Here is a 15,921-nt window from a genome sequence, read left to right on the forward strand (position 1 = left end):
ATTGCCCAAAAAGAATAGCGTACATAAAAATAAATAAAAGATCTGTATCCTTAAAAAAAAAGCCACCTTTGCATCCCAAACGGGGCAGGCATGTAGGACAGGACCTTCCCTACTTTTATTCACAAATTGTGGAATATCCTTCCCTTAGAGATCCATTTGGTATCCAACATTGATGGCATTCTGGCACTGAGTAAGCACATTTTTTAATTAAAGCCTTTGGAGTCAACTTGATTTAATCCAAATTTGATCATGTGCAAAGTCTCAGATGATTCTCACTTACTTTAAATTGCCTGTTCTAAAAATATAACCATACAATACAGTTTGCCTTGAATTGTTATTCTGTGCCACTTTTAGATTCTTGTGTATAGGATGGTATCTGCTGTGTGTATGATTGTGTATAGATAGATAGCAAGCCACAATTGAAATTTAAGTACCTATATGGAGGGGGGAATTAGATGTTTCTTTCCTATACTAGAATTCTGGATCATCCAGTGACATTGGCAGACAAGAAATCTATCTTCATACAAATCAGTTAATTGATAAAATTACCTGCCACAAGATGTAATGACCACTAGCTTGCATAGCTTTGGAAGGGAATTAGACAAATAGATACGTCTTATGCATGGTCCCTAGTAATAGTATGTTGTTTAAAACTACCTACTTCAGGGAAGCCCAGTTTTTCTGGGAATTAATGGGAAAGAGGTATTACTTTTACTCTTCGTAGGATAGTCAGTGAGCCATTAGGACACTATTGTGGGAAACCGAGATGGAGTGGATGATAGGTTGGTCATACAGGGCAGTCCTATGCCTTCAAATTAGCATAAATTCTATAAATCTACAATTTTACCCTTCATCATGTCTTCCTCTGTTTAGAAATTCCATTGAGAATGGCAATTGTGAATAGCCTTCAACTATAAAATGAGCACAAAAACTGGTTGGCTCCAACCTTACTCTGAAATTTTGTCAAGATCTGAACCTGGATGTTTTGTGTCTTAATATTTTGGATTTAGCAGAAATAGCGCTATCGATATTTTATTCTGAGATTGTATGTTACTATGTTGGCATGGTACTTTTAAATGTATGGGTGCAGTTAATTTAAATTTAATTTTTGCCAGTTATTGGAGTGGTAAAGGACAGAGATGGTGCCCTATATGTTGTTGGTACTTTACTATTATCAGCCTAACCAGCATAGCAAGTGGGAGGTGGTAAGAACTGAAGTGTTCAGCAATGGAGTACACTGCCTGTTCAGAGGTTTTCAAGCAGATGGATGGCCATCTGTCAAGAGTTCTTCAATTGTGTATTCTTGCATGGCAAAATGGGGTTGGCCTGGATGGCCCTTGGGGTCCCCTCTATCTTGATAATCCAATGATTTTTGGATGGGACCTGCAGTCTTACAATCTCTCAGTTCCTACAGGATAGAAGTGGGATAGTGGTTGAAAAGCACAAAAAAATAGATGGCACTTGATATTTTATTTGAAATCTGCATCTGTAAGGGATTCTGTTTCCTTGATTTTTCTTATTCCCTGTAGTACTTTACACCAAAGGCATGGCCATACATACAATGACACAACGTTTGTCAGACTGTCACTTTAAATATGTATCTCATTGCAAGGTAAATGCAGATTTATTTCATTGTTGGGGTGCTTTTGTCTATTTACAATCATAGTGCTTGTGTCAATGTTTTTTTCCATGCCTATGACATATCACTTATAGGACTATAATTTGATTTATTTGCTGACACCAGCCAGGATTGGATCAAGACAAAAAGTCATCCTTGGACAAAGTCCACTGAAATAATTGCGACTCAAATTAGCCCAAACTAAGATGCATCCGTTTAAACATCAGGTGCTGCAGGTGTACTGAAGTAGGATCCGATTCATAATAAAAAGCCATTAATTGGTGCCTCACTTTGGGAAATCCTTTTGGTTTGTACATATAAGTACAGACAGAAAGAAGAAAACGTGTTTCTCTCAGCTCACCCCCCCCCCCCCCGCCATGTTTTGATAACTGATATTGATGTTTTCCTTCCTTCCACACAGCTATATAACCCAGAATATCAAAGTGGAAAATCCCACAGTATCTGCTTTGAACTTGGGTTATCTGAATCCACACTGCCATATATTCCAGTTTGAAGAAGAAAATGTGGGATTTTATTCAGCTGTGCGGAAGGGGCCAGAGAGGCAACCAAACTATCTTGATTACCTCATTCATTTTGTTGTCGAAGGCTTTCATGGTCAGAATCACTGGGTTGCTGTGAGTTTTTCGGGCTGTATGGCCATGTTCCAGAAGTGTTCTCTCCTGGTGTTTCTCCCATATCTATGGCAGGCATCCTTAGAGGTTGTGAGGTCTGTTGGAAACTAGACAAGGAGGTCTTATATATCTGTGGAAGGTCCAGGGAGGGAGAAAGAACTCTTGTCTGGCAAGTATGAATGTTGCAATTGACCACCTTGATTAGCACTAAATGGTCTTGCAGCTTCAAAGCTTGGCTGCTTCCTGCCTGAGGGAATTAGCTGGCCCTGATTGATTAATGTCTGGAATTCCTGTTTTCAGAGTATTGTTCTGTATCTACTGTCCTGATTTTAGAGTTTTTTAAAATACTGGTAGCTAGATTTTGTTCCTTTTCTTGGTTTCCTCCTCCTTTCTGTATAAATTGTCTACATGCTTGTGGATTTCAACTGCTTCTCTGTGTAGCCTGACACGCTCTCCCCAGGTTGGATTCAAAGTGGCAACCTTCTGGTCAGCAACCCAACCTTCAAGTCAGCAGTTCTGCCAGTACAAGGGTTTAATCCATTGCAGGCATGTAGCTGAGTGTGTGTGTGGGGGGGGGGGGGATTGAGAGGCTTCAGCCCCCCCCCTCCCAAATTCTCAGGGTGGCCCACAAGAAGGCCTTACATTTATTATTTAAACTGTTACAATTATTCATATCATGATCTGATCACCATGCTCAATATATCCCATATGCATGGGGGTATTGGGATAATGATACAAAAGGTTTGCTAGGGTAGATCCCCCCCCCCACCTAGACTCAGCCCCCCCCCCCCAAGAGCAAAATCCTGGCTACGGGCCTGACCCACTGTGCCATTGGGGGCTCCTGTTTCCTTTCATGGTTTCCTCCTTTCTGTTGAAATTGTCCACATGATATGGATTTCCATGGCTTCTTTGTGTAGTCTGACATGGTGTCAGAGTGGTCCAGCATTTCTGTGTTCTCAAATGATATGCTTTGTACCTCATTACCTCATTGTTTAGCGTTAGAGGGGAAACATCATCCTTGGTGGGAAAACCTGACGGTAGTGGTTATGTAATCCTCCCCCCAATAATTTTATAATAATTATTATTAATAATAAGACTCCGGAATGCGACAGTCGCTCGGTAAGGGAGAGTGTCAAATTCACAGACAGGTGACACGAACTGCAAGGCTTTCCTCCACTCCCTGCTTCCTTCCCCTCCCTCGGTGACACAGGAAGGCGCGCGTCGCCTCCCGCCTTATATAGTGGCCTTTAAGCCCCGCCTCCGAAGGCTGGTTGGCCGAGTCTTGGAGGTTCTCAACGCGGATTGGCCCGCGCGGGTGTCCGTCAGCAGATTGGGGCCTGGTGCGGCCTGTGAGAGACTGAGGGAGGCCATTGCGGCTGGAGAGTCTGAGGAGACCTCTTGAGGGACCGAGCGCCGCCGCCGAGTGCGTCTCCCGGAGCGGGTGTCGCGGAGGTGAGGCAGGCCGCAGCGGGGCGCCGCCGACGGTGCGGCCGAAGGGCGAGCGGGGTTTCTGCGGTAAGGGAGGCCGAGACACCTTGAGGGGAGCGGCGGTGGTTACGACCATCCGATTACGACGCCCCCCTCCCCCCACTGCCCGGGAGAGGGAAGCAGTCCCTTCCGCCTCGCCTGCGATTTTGCCAGGAGAAGAGGCTTGGGATGCGGCTTGGTCCCCGCGAGGGGACCCATGTTCGTGAAGAGCCAGGCCTCCTTCTTGGGCCAGGAGCCCTCTTGCCAGGGAAGACCATCCCCTCTCCCCGCCCCTCGCACCCATCGTTTTCACGGGCAGGGCATATTGAGCATAATGCTATCCTTCGTGGAGGGAACTGGCTCTGCTAGCCATAGCCATGGGCCTCCAGATGTTGACGTGCAGATCTAGTCGTGGACCCTTGTTTTAAGGTTGCGATGGGCATTGGGCAAGGTCTCCTTTTTGGGCGAGGAGAAATCCTGCCAGGGAAGCCAAGCTCTCCAGGGCCTGCCCCGCTCACACACACCCTCATCTTCATCCCTGCTTGAGGTGGACAGCATGCATTACTCAGTGAATTGAGCTGCCTCTTCTGGAGATAGGGTGGTGTAGGCTGTTAGGAATTGTGGGAGTTGAAGTCCAAAACACCCGGAGGGCCGTAGTTTGCCCTTGCCATGGGGTAGTTAAGGAGATGGGAATTAACAGCTCAATCCTACACCTGTTCATTTGAAAGTACATAGTACCCGTTGATTTTAATGGGATTTACTTTCAAGGGAATATTGCACAAGCTCCCTTTTGTGTAACTCCAAAATGCCATCTCAAATCTGCCACAATATATTGCACCTTTTCTATTATTTATTTATTTAATTAATTTATATCCTTCCCTTCTCACCCGGAAGGGGACTCTGGGCGGTTCACAACAAAGGCACAATTCAATGCCTTGAATACATATCAAAATAAAACAACGTATACTTTGAAATCACATAATTAAAACGTATCAATTAAAACGATTACTTAAAATCACACAGCCCAAAAACATATGCCAGGAGCCATTCTAATTGTCATTTGTATTGTTCATTATTGCATTGAGATATCAATTGTTGCACTGGGAATCATTGTGCAAACGCCTTGTCCCACAACCAGGATTTAACTTTCTTCCTGAATGTCAGGAGAGAGGGGGTGATCTAATTTCCTTGGGCAGAGAGTTCTGTAACTGAGGAGCCACCACCGAGAAGGCCCTGTCTCTCGTCTCCACCGTCTATTGGAAATGTTGGTGTTGGAGGCATTTCTAGACTCTTGATGAAGTCATATTTCTCTGCATGAAGGTGGCTGTTTTTTTTTTAAGATAAGCATGTGAGATTGTTGAGTCTGCATTGTGTTATATCTTGTCTTCAAATACAGATACTTCCTTTTAAAATAGGCTATTGGACTGGTTTTTTTGGGCTGATTTGTTCCTACGATACCTGTTAGGGCAGTTAGTTTCATTACTAGCAAAAAATATTATTCTTATCCTATAGAATGTCTCAGTCCTGTTTTTTGTTTTCTTCCATTTTATTACTGTTTATTGGCGGTCTACAAATAAAGTATTATTATTGTTATTGCTGTTGTTTTGTTGTTGTTTTTTGTTGTTGTTAATAAGCTATATACTATGGTTTGAAGACACATGGGGAGTGTGCTTCTTAGTATCTGTTTACCAGTACATGCAATGTCATAGTCTAAGGAACTGCTAATTTATATACTGTATAGTGAATTATCATGCCATTTCTGTTCTTGCAGTTCAGTAGACATGGAAGTGTACTTCTTGTTTTAGAGAGTATTACTTAATTTAGTGCAGATGCATATTTTATATTTCAGTGGATAAATAATCTATGTTAGCTAATTTTGTGATTTTTTTTATTTGAAGATTTTCTTTATATATCATAGAATGCGACCAAGCATTATACAATCTTCAGTTCTCACAACAGTGACATAAGATGTCATTTGGTGCATTTGCAGTAGCACTCTACTGCTGGTTCATTCCTGGATGTGCTCCAATCAATGTATGAATCACTCTTGACCAGCTGTATTTTAGTATTAAATCACTACTGGAAGATTCTGTGGTGGTTCATTCCTGTTTCCCTTGGGTTGCTTGAAAGAAATGCTACAGTTCAGGAATAGTATATAACTGCTATCTATTCTGGATGAAACTTGTGTACCGATGCCTTCAGTCTTCTTTACATAAAAGAAGTCTGAAGGTATCGGTATACAAGTTTCATCCAGAATAGATGGTAGTTATATACTATTCCTTTATATAATGGTATAAGTTGGAATTACTGTTTTCTTCTTAGTTTCAGTAAAACCCAGAGGAAAAACAGTATCCTGTTCTTCATATATACAAACAATATCAAAGTAACCTACTGTAGCTACCCATGTATACGTTTAAAAAAAGACTTAAAAAACTGAGTCAACTTATACAGGCCATTCTCGAGTTACAAACATCCAACTTAGAAGCTACTCATAGTTACAAATGGGCCTCCCCCTCTCACCCTGCCATGAAATCCTAGCGCTGAGCCGAAGCGTGTCTGTATCAGTCCACCCCCTTTCCTTTTTCTTCCTATCGATATCTCTCCAAACCCCTTCCCTTTGTTTCCTAAGAACCTCTCCAAACTCCCTTTTCTCCTATGGATTCTCCAACCTCCTTTGCCCTTTTTCTCCTATGGGTCTCTCTAAACCCCTTTTCCTCTTTCTTCCTGTTCATATATTTCCAAACCCCTTTCATCTTTCTCCCTATTGCCAAACCCCTTTACCCTTTTCTTTCTATGGTATCTCCTTCATTCTCCCTGCATCTCTCCACCTCTCCTCTCCTCCAAGTCTTACACCGCTTTTAATTGCCCTACCTCAATGCTATGCATTCCTGGAATTTGTAGTTTGGTGAGGCAGCAGCATTCTTTGGCAGAGAAGGCTAAAGGCCTTGTAAAACTATAGCTCCCAGGATCTCATAGCAATGAACCAGGGCAGTTAAAGTGGTGTCAAACTGCATTCATTCCACAGCATAAGTACACCCCAAGGAAGCTGGGCAGGATAAACAGGAAACGGAAGGGTTATCTATTTCTATGGTTTTCCTTTCCATTGCTTGGAATTTGTTGTTATTAAAAACAGATTCTAATCACAGGAACTATAATGTGCACCTTTTTTTGGCCAAATTACAAAGAGCGCACTTTTTGCTGGACCCGTTCCAGCAAAAACAAATTCGACTTTAGAATGAACCTGCAGAACCTATCTTGTTTGTAACTTGGGGACTGCCTGTGCATGGGTCAACAGATCAACTGTGGCACTGCTCCTAGTAGCGTTGGAGTAGTTGCTCCTTGGTTATTTTGGGAACCGAAGATGAGACTGAGAAGAGATGAGATGGAAAGATTTTCTTCCTGATCCAGGTGAATGATTATTTAGGGAAGATGTGTTCTCCTCGATAATTTGATGAAGAAAGTCAGAAGAAAGGATAGGCCAAAGAAGGAGCAAGTTGCTGTGCAAGGCAGTGGCTGGTGGTCCATAAGCAAGCAGTGGGAATGCGCACTCGCAGTTCAGGTTCTCAGAATTGCTGAGTGTTGCTAAGGAATGGGTTTGAACCTGGCATTCACACCTATACATAAGTAAATGCAGTATGACCGTTTCTAATAGTGAAAGCAATGCAGGGTTTGAGGAGACAGAAGCTTGGCTGAACCTTAGCCAGAAGAAGGGGACAAAGAGGAACGTGAGTTGAAAGGGTGAGTGCCACCTTCCAGCCCTGTCCTCCTTCCTGCCAAGCTACAATCAAGCAGGCTTTGGGGAGGCAGGAGTTTGACCGCAGCTCATCCAGAAGGACAGGAGTAGTAGACAGTGCCTCAGCCTTTCAGTTAAGGGAGCAGACAGGGTGGGGACTTATTTCAGGATTTTTGATATGGAGTAAACTCAGAGAATCTGAGAGTTTAGTCTATGCTGGAAGCGCCTGAAGGAAGCAACATCTCCCTCAGCAATCTCTGGTGGCTCTTTTGGAGCTATTGCATACTGCAGCAGACAGAGGTCTCTACTCTGGTGTGGTGGGAAAGCATCAAAGAACTGCCACTGTAATAATTTCCTCCCTGCCCCCAGGCCTTGCAAAAGACTACTGAAAAGAGTAAAGGATGCCTGCTATAGATGTGGGCGAAACGTCAGGAGAGAATACTTCTGGAACATGGTCACACAGCCCGAAATACATACAACAACCCTACCCTTGGTACTTCTTTTAGAATGGTAAAGTGATGAAAGGCCTTTTTGAATGCCTGGGTGAGAAAATGGCAACAGCCAGGGACAACTTGCTCCCTGGGGTGGTGCTGGTGCTTTTGCCTCTCCATGGGATGCATCTTTGGAGCTTTGTTCTGTTTCCCAAATTTTACAGTTGACTTATTCACAGGTCATGACAGCTTTTATAACTTGTCCATGAGGTCAACCTACATAAAAATATACTGTATTTTATTACTAAAATGTAAAGAGTTAACTACTGTTGAGTAGTGATTTCTGTATATGTTCATTCATTATTCCCATGATGACATTTGAAAGGCTAAAGATCAGTGGCTCAAATTATATTTTGAACCCTATCTCTTCAATCTGTTTTTGCAATAGCTGTCTGTATAAATAGAGATTTATTATTATTGTTATTATTATTATTTAAACCCTGCTTTTTCTCTCCACAAAGGAGCCTCAAAGCAGCTTACATTAAAAGCATTTCAATACAATTAAAAATCTACAAATGTCCAAACATTAACAGAGAAGTAAAGTTAGCAGTTGAACATGATGTAGATAGATGGAAATGTAGTCAGGCCCAGTTTATCTGAAGAGAGAATGTAGAAGGTTAAAAGTAGACAATATTACTTTATAATCGTTGTTATAATTTTAAAGAATTCTGAAAAAAAACAATGGTTCTGTAATTTTCCAGTAATTAATGGTGTTCCATGCAGTCATGCCGGCCACATGACCTTGGAGGTGTCTATGGACAAAGTCAGCTCTTCGGCTTAGAAATGGAAATGAGCACCAACCCTCAAAGTCAGACACAACTAGACAATGTCAGGGGAAAACCTTGACCTATTTTTCTAGTATAAAATGGCTGTACATGGTAATGGTTAGCTAACATGCACTTGATAAGTGAGCAAGGAAAAATCTTTTCTCTGATTGCCAGAGCAATTGTGTATTTTAAGTGTGCAGAAGTATGTGTGTGTTAAAGCAATGCTACTCAAAGTCAGCCAGTCAGACAGCTGCTAGTTCATGGCAGGTTTCTAAGAAAGGAAAAAATAATGGAAGCCAATGGGTGCAAATATAATGTTGCTGCCTGGGACATTGGCAAAAAAGTTTCTGATCTCCCAGGTTAGATTGCCTGAGAAGCAGTGTTTAGGTACTGAAAAAGTGAGTGTGAAAGGGTGTTCTTAAATAAATCACTTATATTCTATCTATTTTTTTACTGAGATAAATAATCCTGAACCTGTATTAGATAAACATTGATCATTCAGATTGTGAAGATGAGAAGAAGAAGGATAATATTGTAGATGAGCCATGCAGTGTGAAGGCCACATAATGCTTTATCTGTTTTCACACTGCTCCAAAGTTTAAAGTGATATGTTGTTTAGGTTCTATTTAGGTTGTGTCTAATGGCTAGGTATTTCAGATTAATACTAATTAATTTTGGTCTAGTGACAAAGGTCTGCATAGTTAAAGCAATGGTATTCCCTGTAGTAACCTATGGATGCGAGAGCTGGACCATAAGGAAGGCTGAGAGAAAGAAGATAGCCACTTTTGAACTGTGGTGTTGGAGGAAAATTCTGAGAGTGCCTTGGACCGCAGGAAATTCAAACCAGTCCATACTCCAGGAAATAATGCCCAGCTGCTCACGGGTGGGGAAGGATATTAGAGGCAAAGATGAAGTACTTTGGCCACATAATGAGAAGACAGGAAAGCTTAGAGAAGATAATGATGCTGGGGAAAATGGAAGGAAAAAGTAAGAGGGTTTGACCAAGGGCAAGATGGATGGATGGTATCCTTGAGGTGACTGGCTTGATCCTGAAGGAGCTGGGGGTGGCGACGGCTGACAGGGAGCTCTGGCATGGGCTGGTCCAGTGGTTCACAAAGAATCGGAAGCATCTGAATGAATAAACAACAAAAATGGCTAGGTATTTCAGGTTAATACTAATCTTGGTCTAGTGAGAGCTTGAATTGCCTTTGTAAGAGTTTCATGATATAAAGAACCAGTATTTCATTTATTAAGTTTAGACTGGAGTCACCCCATAACATTTCTGCTTTGTTGCATTCAGGTTTTTTTTCATTTTCAGGCCAGTAATGTTTAGTGATCAGTTGGACATGTTTTGAAATACAGTGTTCCCTCACTACTTCACGGTTCGCTTTTCGCGCCCTCGCTGTTTTGCGGTTATAGTATAAATCATAAAATAATATTATAAATCCCTCTTTCTACTTTCTTCCTAAGGAGAAGCCGAAGGGAGAGAAAAGGAGGCTGAAGCAGCTTTGTTTTCGCCTCACAAGGCATGCGTGTGCTTGAGAGGCAAGGAGGGCACAGAGACTCTACTTGCCAGTGAGATTGTAAACAACAAATATAGCATCTCTACTTCATGGATTTTCACTTTTCGTGGGTGGTCCTGGAACGTAACACCCGCGATAAGTGAGGGAACATGTATTTCATTGCATAATAATCACCACTGCATAATAGTCGCACTCCACTTTTGGGGAAGGCAAAATGAGACTTTTGTCTTTCCCCGCATAATAGTTGCATCTTTAGTTCACTTTCCTGGGTGTGTGAACTAAGGGTGAAACTGTCCTTTTGGCACTGTGGACCTTGACTCAAGCCCCACAATGCCTTGAAAAGAGAGGGGGGGAATTCACTCCCCTCCGTCTGTCTTCTTTCCTTTTTTGGTGTGTGAGCCAGTGATTATTGATTATCACACAATGAAAGAAACCCCTAAAATGGGGGGGGGGGGGGAAGAGTCTGACTATTAAGAAATACGATATTTCAGTATCAATATATATTTAAAGGAGCCAGTGATGTAGTGGTTTGAGTGATGAACTGCAAAATCCCTGCTCAGCTATTGAAGTCCACTTTGTGACCTCTGGTAAATCACACTCAGCTGCAGAGAAAGGAGAGGCACACTCTCTCCTTACCAAGAAAACCCTGTAATAGGTTTGCCTTAGGATCACCATAAGCTACTTGAAGACACACAACAAACCCAAAAACCTGTTGGAAATTTTCAGTCACATTTGTGATTCTGAATTTTCAGTGTGATACGGTACTTGACATGTGCATGATTTGATATTTGTATGTATGACTCCACTAATGCTATTAGGTGACAAAATATGTACCAAAAGCATAGAATGGACAAAAGAAGGCACACAAGAAATAAAATATGAGTCTTGGGTCTTTTAAAATATTCTTGTGGTATAAGATTTTCTAAACTAAAGTATATTTCAACATATAGGAAATATGTTAAGCAAGGTTATTACTTCATCCAACAGATGGCATATATTGGGGGAGGGGGAATCATGGTGAAAAATAAAAGCAGTTTGTTATTTATACTCATGCTGTTTACTTCCCTTTCATATTTTTAAAAGAATTGCTTGATTCTGTACTAGATGCTTGGTAATTACTTTAATTGTTAATCATTTTTCTTAGGTATGCCTTGACACAATCTGTGACCCTCCAGGTGTTTTAGAATTCAATTCCCTGAATTCCTGACCATTGGACAGGCTGGCTACGGTTTCTGGAAGTTGGAGTCCCAAACAACTGGAGAAGCCACAGGTTGTGCAGACCTGGTCTAAGGTGTTGTAGGCATAACCATAATAAATGTAGGCCTGATTGTCAAAACAGGAGGAGCAAGCATGATGCTAAGTACTATCTTTGGACATTGGATGTGATTGGATGCGCAACTTAGAATATACGCTGTCAAAAGAAACGTTCTACTTTAGCTTTCTATTTGCTGTGTGCTGGAAGAAGAACATTCAGTAATATAAACTTATTCCTTTCCTGAATAGATGCACATCCCAATTCTCCAATGTGGCAAGCCCCAGCCTTCATCTTAAACTGTGGGATAGGTTGTCTCCACAATTAAATATTATTTTGAAGTTCAGATTATGTAGATTATTCCTCATGTAGATTATTCCTCGTGAGACGAGAGCTGTGCCTCATCTGCATTGTGCTTGCTTTGGAGGCTGCCAAAGCGTCCAAAAGCAGAGAATGACACAACTCAGTTTAGAGCTGGAAATGGGCTAGGTCAGGCATGGGCAAACTTCAGCTCTCCAGGTGTTTTGGACTTCAATTCCCACAATTCCTAACAGCCAGTAAACTGGCTAGGATTTTTGGGAGTTGAAGTCCAAAATACCTGGAGAGCCAAAGTTTGCCCATGCCTGGGCTAGGCAATTCTGCCTAAACCTATGTTATATTCCCAAGCAGGCCATCAGGGCAAGACCTGCAAACCCTGAAATAGTAGAACTCAAAGGGGGGTGGGGGGAAGAGACGAACGCAGGGAACACAATCTCTTACTGACTTATAGGCTGCTTGTGATTAACTTGGCCATAGTATTCTAAGTACAGGTATTATGTTGGATTCAGATTTATTGTGCTCAGTTGGGTAAATTTTCCTCAACAGATCTTCTCCGTCTCTCTGGGTATAAATTCCTTCAAATTACCTGTTGACTTATATAGTAACCCCATGAATTTCATAGGATGTTCTTAAGCAAGGAATATGAAGAGGGATATTGCCAGTTCCTTTCTCTGAAACATAACCTATAGCACCTATTATTTATTGGTGGTCTCCCATCTAAATATGACTAGACTCCTGAATGTGCTACACAGAGATTGTGGTAACCTAGTAATTTGGGGTAATTGTGAAGTGATAGGAAGCAAGTTCAGAAACCATAGAAATATCTTCCTTTGTGCCTATGGGAGTGAAATGTTGGATCCAACCCACTATATTGTAAACTGTGATTACATACGATAGCCTCAGGGTCAAATCTTAGTAAGAGAAGGGTTGAAGAACATTTATACTTGAAAAGCCAAGTGACAATACCAGCACTGTACAAAAATGCTGACAAAATATTTTCTTTGTCAGCTTGCTTGCACTTGTAGTCTTATACAGTGGAATGCATATAGAAAGCTGCAGCTCTCATGCTCTTTCACTACTATAGGCTATATTGCCTGGGGCTAATGAACTGTAATTCAACATTTACAGGGCTGTGAGTTGTCTGCCCTGTCTTAGATAATTTCAACACCCAAGTTAGTATTTGGATAAAAGACCATTAACAAATACAAATTGCTGTAGGCTATATTTTACAAGTAGGAACTTGTCTTAGACAACCCTATCAAATTTATCCGGTCTCTACTCAGAGAAGGAGATGGTTTCTTTTTAAAGAAGATACAGTACTTCCATTGTCCAGTGAATTAAGTACCATCCCTTTCTCTGAGGGTGCATCTACACTGTAGAATTAATACAGTTTGACACCACTTTAACTACCATGCCTCTATTATTGAAGTGGTAGTTTGATGAGGCATCAGCACTCTTTGACAGAAAGCTAAATGCTGTGTAAAACTACAACTCCCATGATTCCATAGCATTGGGACTTGGCAATTAAAGTGGTATCCAAATGTATTTTTCTACAGCACAGATGCATCCTCAGTAGAATTGTGTACTGCCTTTTTGGAACCTGGAAAAAATGGCAATAGCAGTGGCCATTTCAGCTTGTCTCCTAAGGCGGTGATGGTGCGTTGCCCTCTCTGTGGAATGAGTTACCCATGGGTCATATAAAAATCCATAATATTTATATGACTTGCCCTTGATGTATTCATGTGGTTGACTTATACATCAGTATATATGATCATATAAATTGGGTATAGTATCTTTGACATGTAACATGCCCTTTTCTCTGAAACTTTGGACTCTAAACTGTTTTATGGTCAAATTATATACCTAGCCTTGTTCCACAGCCATTCTGATTATGTAAATACTTCCTATGAAGATATAGATCTAGTTGTGAAATAGTGTGCTAATGATAAGGCCAATCCGAGGATGTGGAAATAGCTGCTGCTCTGAAAAACCTAGAGATAAATGATAGTCTTTAACTTAGTACTGATTTCTAGGTTTTTATAATATTTGGATCTTTTGTGTAATCTATTGAAAGACAATATGGGTTAATTTTTTGTATCTACATTTTTTTATTGATCCCATCCTATACTTAAGAACATGTTCTATATTTCTGGGGGAGAGACAGGACAACTGTTAAACATAAACACTTCCCTTAATTCCTGGAGTAGTAATAGCCAGAAGGCAGCTGCCATCAGCATCGTTGTCTCTGAAGGTTTCCGTGTAAAACACAAACATAAATCATAGGTTAATTAAGTAGTGGAATGTAGTCAATACTTTTTAGAGCTATATTAATGTACTAGCTGTGCCCTGCCATGCGTTGCTGTGGCCAATTAGAATTGCACTGAATAGCCTCGCTGCTTCAAAGCCTGGCTGCTTTCTATATAGGGGCATCCTTCCTTGGGCAGGTTGAATGGGACGGAGTAGCCTTGTGGCTTCAAAACCTGAGGATTTTTTATCTAGGGGAAATCTTGGTTGGCCAGGTTGAATAGCACTGAATAGCCTTGCTGCTTGTAAGCCTGGCCGCTTTCTAACTTGTGGAATTCTTGTTTGGCCAGGATGAATAGCAATGAATAATCTCAGTACAGCAAGTATGAATGCTGCAATTAGTTACCTTGAACATTTATTTATTTATTTATTTATTTACAGTATTTATATTCTGCCCTTCTCACTCCGTAGGGGACTCAGGGCAGATCACATTGCACACATATAAGGCAAACATTCAATGCCTTAACATAAAACAGAGACAGAGACAAACGTAGGCTCTGAGCTGGCCTCGAACTCATGGTCTCTTGGTCAGAGTGATTTGTTGCAGCTGGCAGCTGGCTGCTCACCAGCCAGCACCACAGCCCGGCCCTAGCATTTAATGGCCTTGCAGCTTCAAAGCCTGGCTGCTTCCTGCCTGAGGGAATCTTTTGTTGAGAGGTGTTAGCTGGCCCTGGTTGTTTCCTGTCTGGAATTCCCCTGTCTTCTGAGTGTTGTTCTTTATTTACTGTCCTGATTTTAGAGATTATATTGTTCTGTATTATCATGCTGCTGCTAAGTCATTTAGTCGTCTCCGACTCTTCGTGACCTCATGGACCAGTCCACTCCAGAGCTCCCTGTCGGCCGTCACCGCTCCCAGTTCCTTCAAGGTCAACCCAGTCACTTCAAGGATACCGTCCATCCATCTTGCCCTTGGTAGGCCTCTCTTCCTTTTTCCTTCCATTTTCCCCAGCGTCGTGATCTTTTCCAAGCTTCAGCTTTGCCTCTAATATCCTTCCCTCCAGTGAGCAGCTGGGCATTATTTCCTGGAGGATGGACTGGTTGGATCTTCTTGCGGTCCAAGGCACTCTCAGGATTTTCCTCCAGCACCAGAGTTCAAAAGCATCTATCTTCCTTCGCTCAGCCTTCCTTATGGTCCAGCTCTCGCATCCATAGGTTACTATGGGGAATAACATTGCTTTGACTATGTGGACCTTCGTTGCCAGTGTGATGTCTCTGCTCTTCACTATTTTGTCAAGATTGGCCATTGCTCTCCTCCCAAGAAGTAAACGTCTTCTGATTTCCTGGTTGCAGTCTGCATCTGCAGTGATCTTCGCGCCTAGAAATATAAAGTCTGTCACTGCCTCCACGTTTTCTCCCTCTATTTGCCAGTTATCAATAGGTGTAGTTGCCATGATCTTGGTTTTCTTGACGTTTAACTACAACCCAGCTTTTGCACTTTCTTCTTTCACCTTGGTGATAAGGCTCCTCAGCTCCTCCTCGCTTTCGGCCATTAGAGTGGTATCATCTGCATACCTAAGTTTGTTAATGTTTCTTCCAGCAATTTTAACTCTGGCCTTGGATTCCTCAAGCCCCGCATGTCGCATGATGTGTTCTGCGTACAAGTTGAATAGGGAGGGTGAAAGTATGCAGCCCTGCTGCACTCCTTTCCCAATCTTGAACCAGTCTGTTGTTCCGTGATCTGTTCTTACTGTGGCTACTTGGTCTTTATACAGATTTCTCAGGAGACAGACAAGGTGACTTGGTATCCCTATACCACCGAGAACATGCCGTAGTTTATTATGATCCACACAGTCGAAGGCTTTAGAATAGTCAATAA

General features: G+C 41.9%; 1 protein-coding gene across 5 annotated transcripts in view; it reads left to right on the forward strand.

Annotated features, from left to right (window-relative positions):
* The first annotated feature begins 3,561 nt into the window (after positions 1-3,561).
* Positions 3,562-15,921, forward strand: part of mapk9 (mitogen-activated protein kinase 9) — a 58,586-nt gene continuing 46,226 nt past the window's right edge. For 4 of the 5 annotated variants that reach the window (XM_062970305.1, XM_062970302.1, XM_062970303.1 and 1 more), the window contains exon 1: positions 3,562-3,702. The gene's annotated coding sequence lies outside the window, so the exon portion shown is untranslated. Of the gene's footprint in view, positions 3,766-15,921 lie in introns of all 5 variants that reach the window. The other variant, XM_062970304.1, reaches the window with a different exon arrangement.

The sequence above is a fragment of the Anolis carolinensis genome, chromosome 2 (assembly GCF_035594765.1).
Source record: "Anolis carolinensis isolate JA03-04 chromosome 2, rAnoCar3.1.pri, whole genome shotgun sequence".
NCBI classification, from domain to species: Eukaryota; Metazoa; Chordata; class Lepidosauria; order Squamata; family Dactyloidae; genus Anolis; species Anolis carolinensis.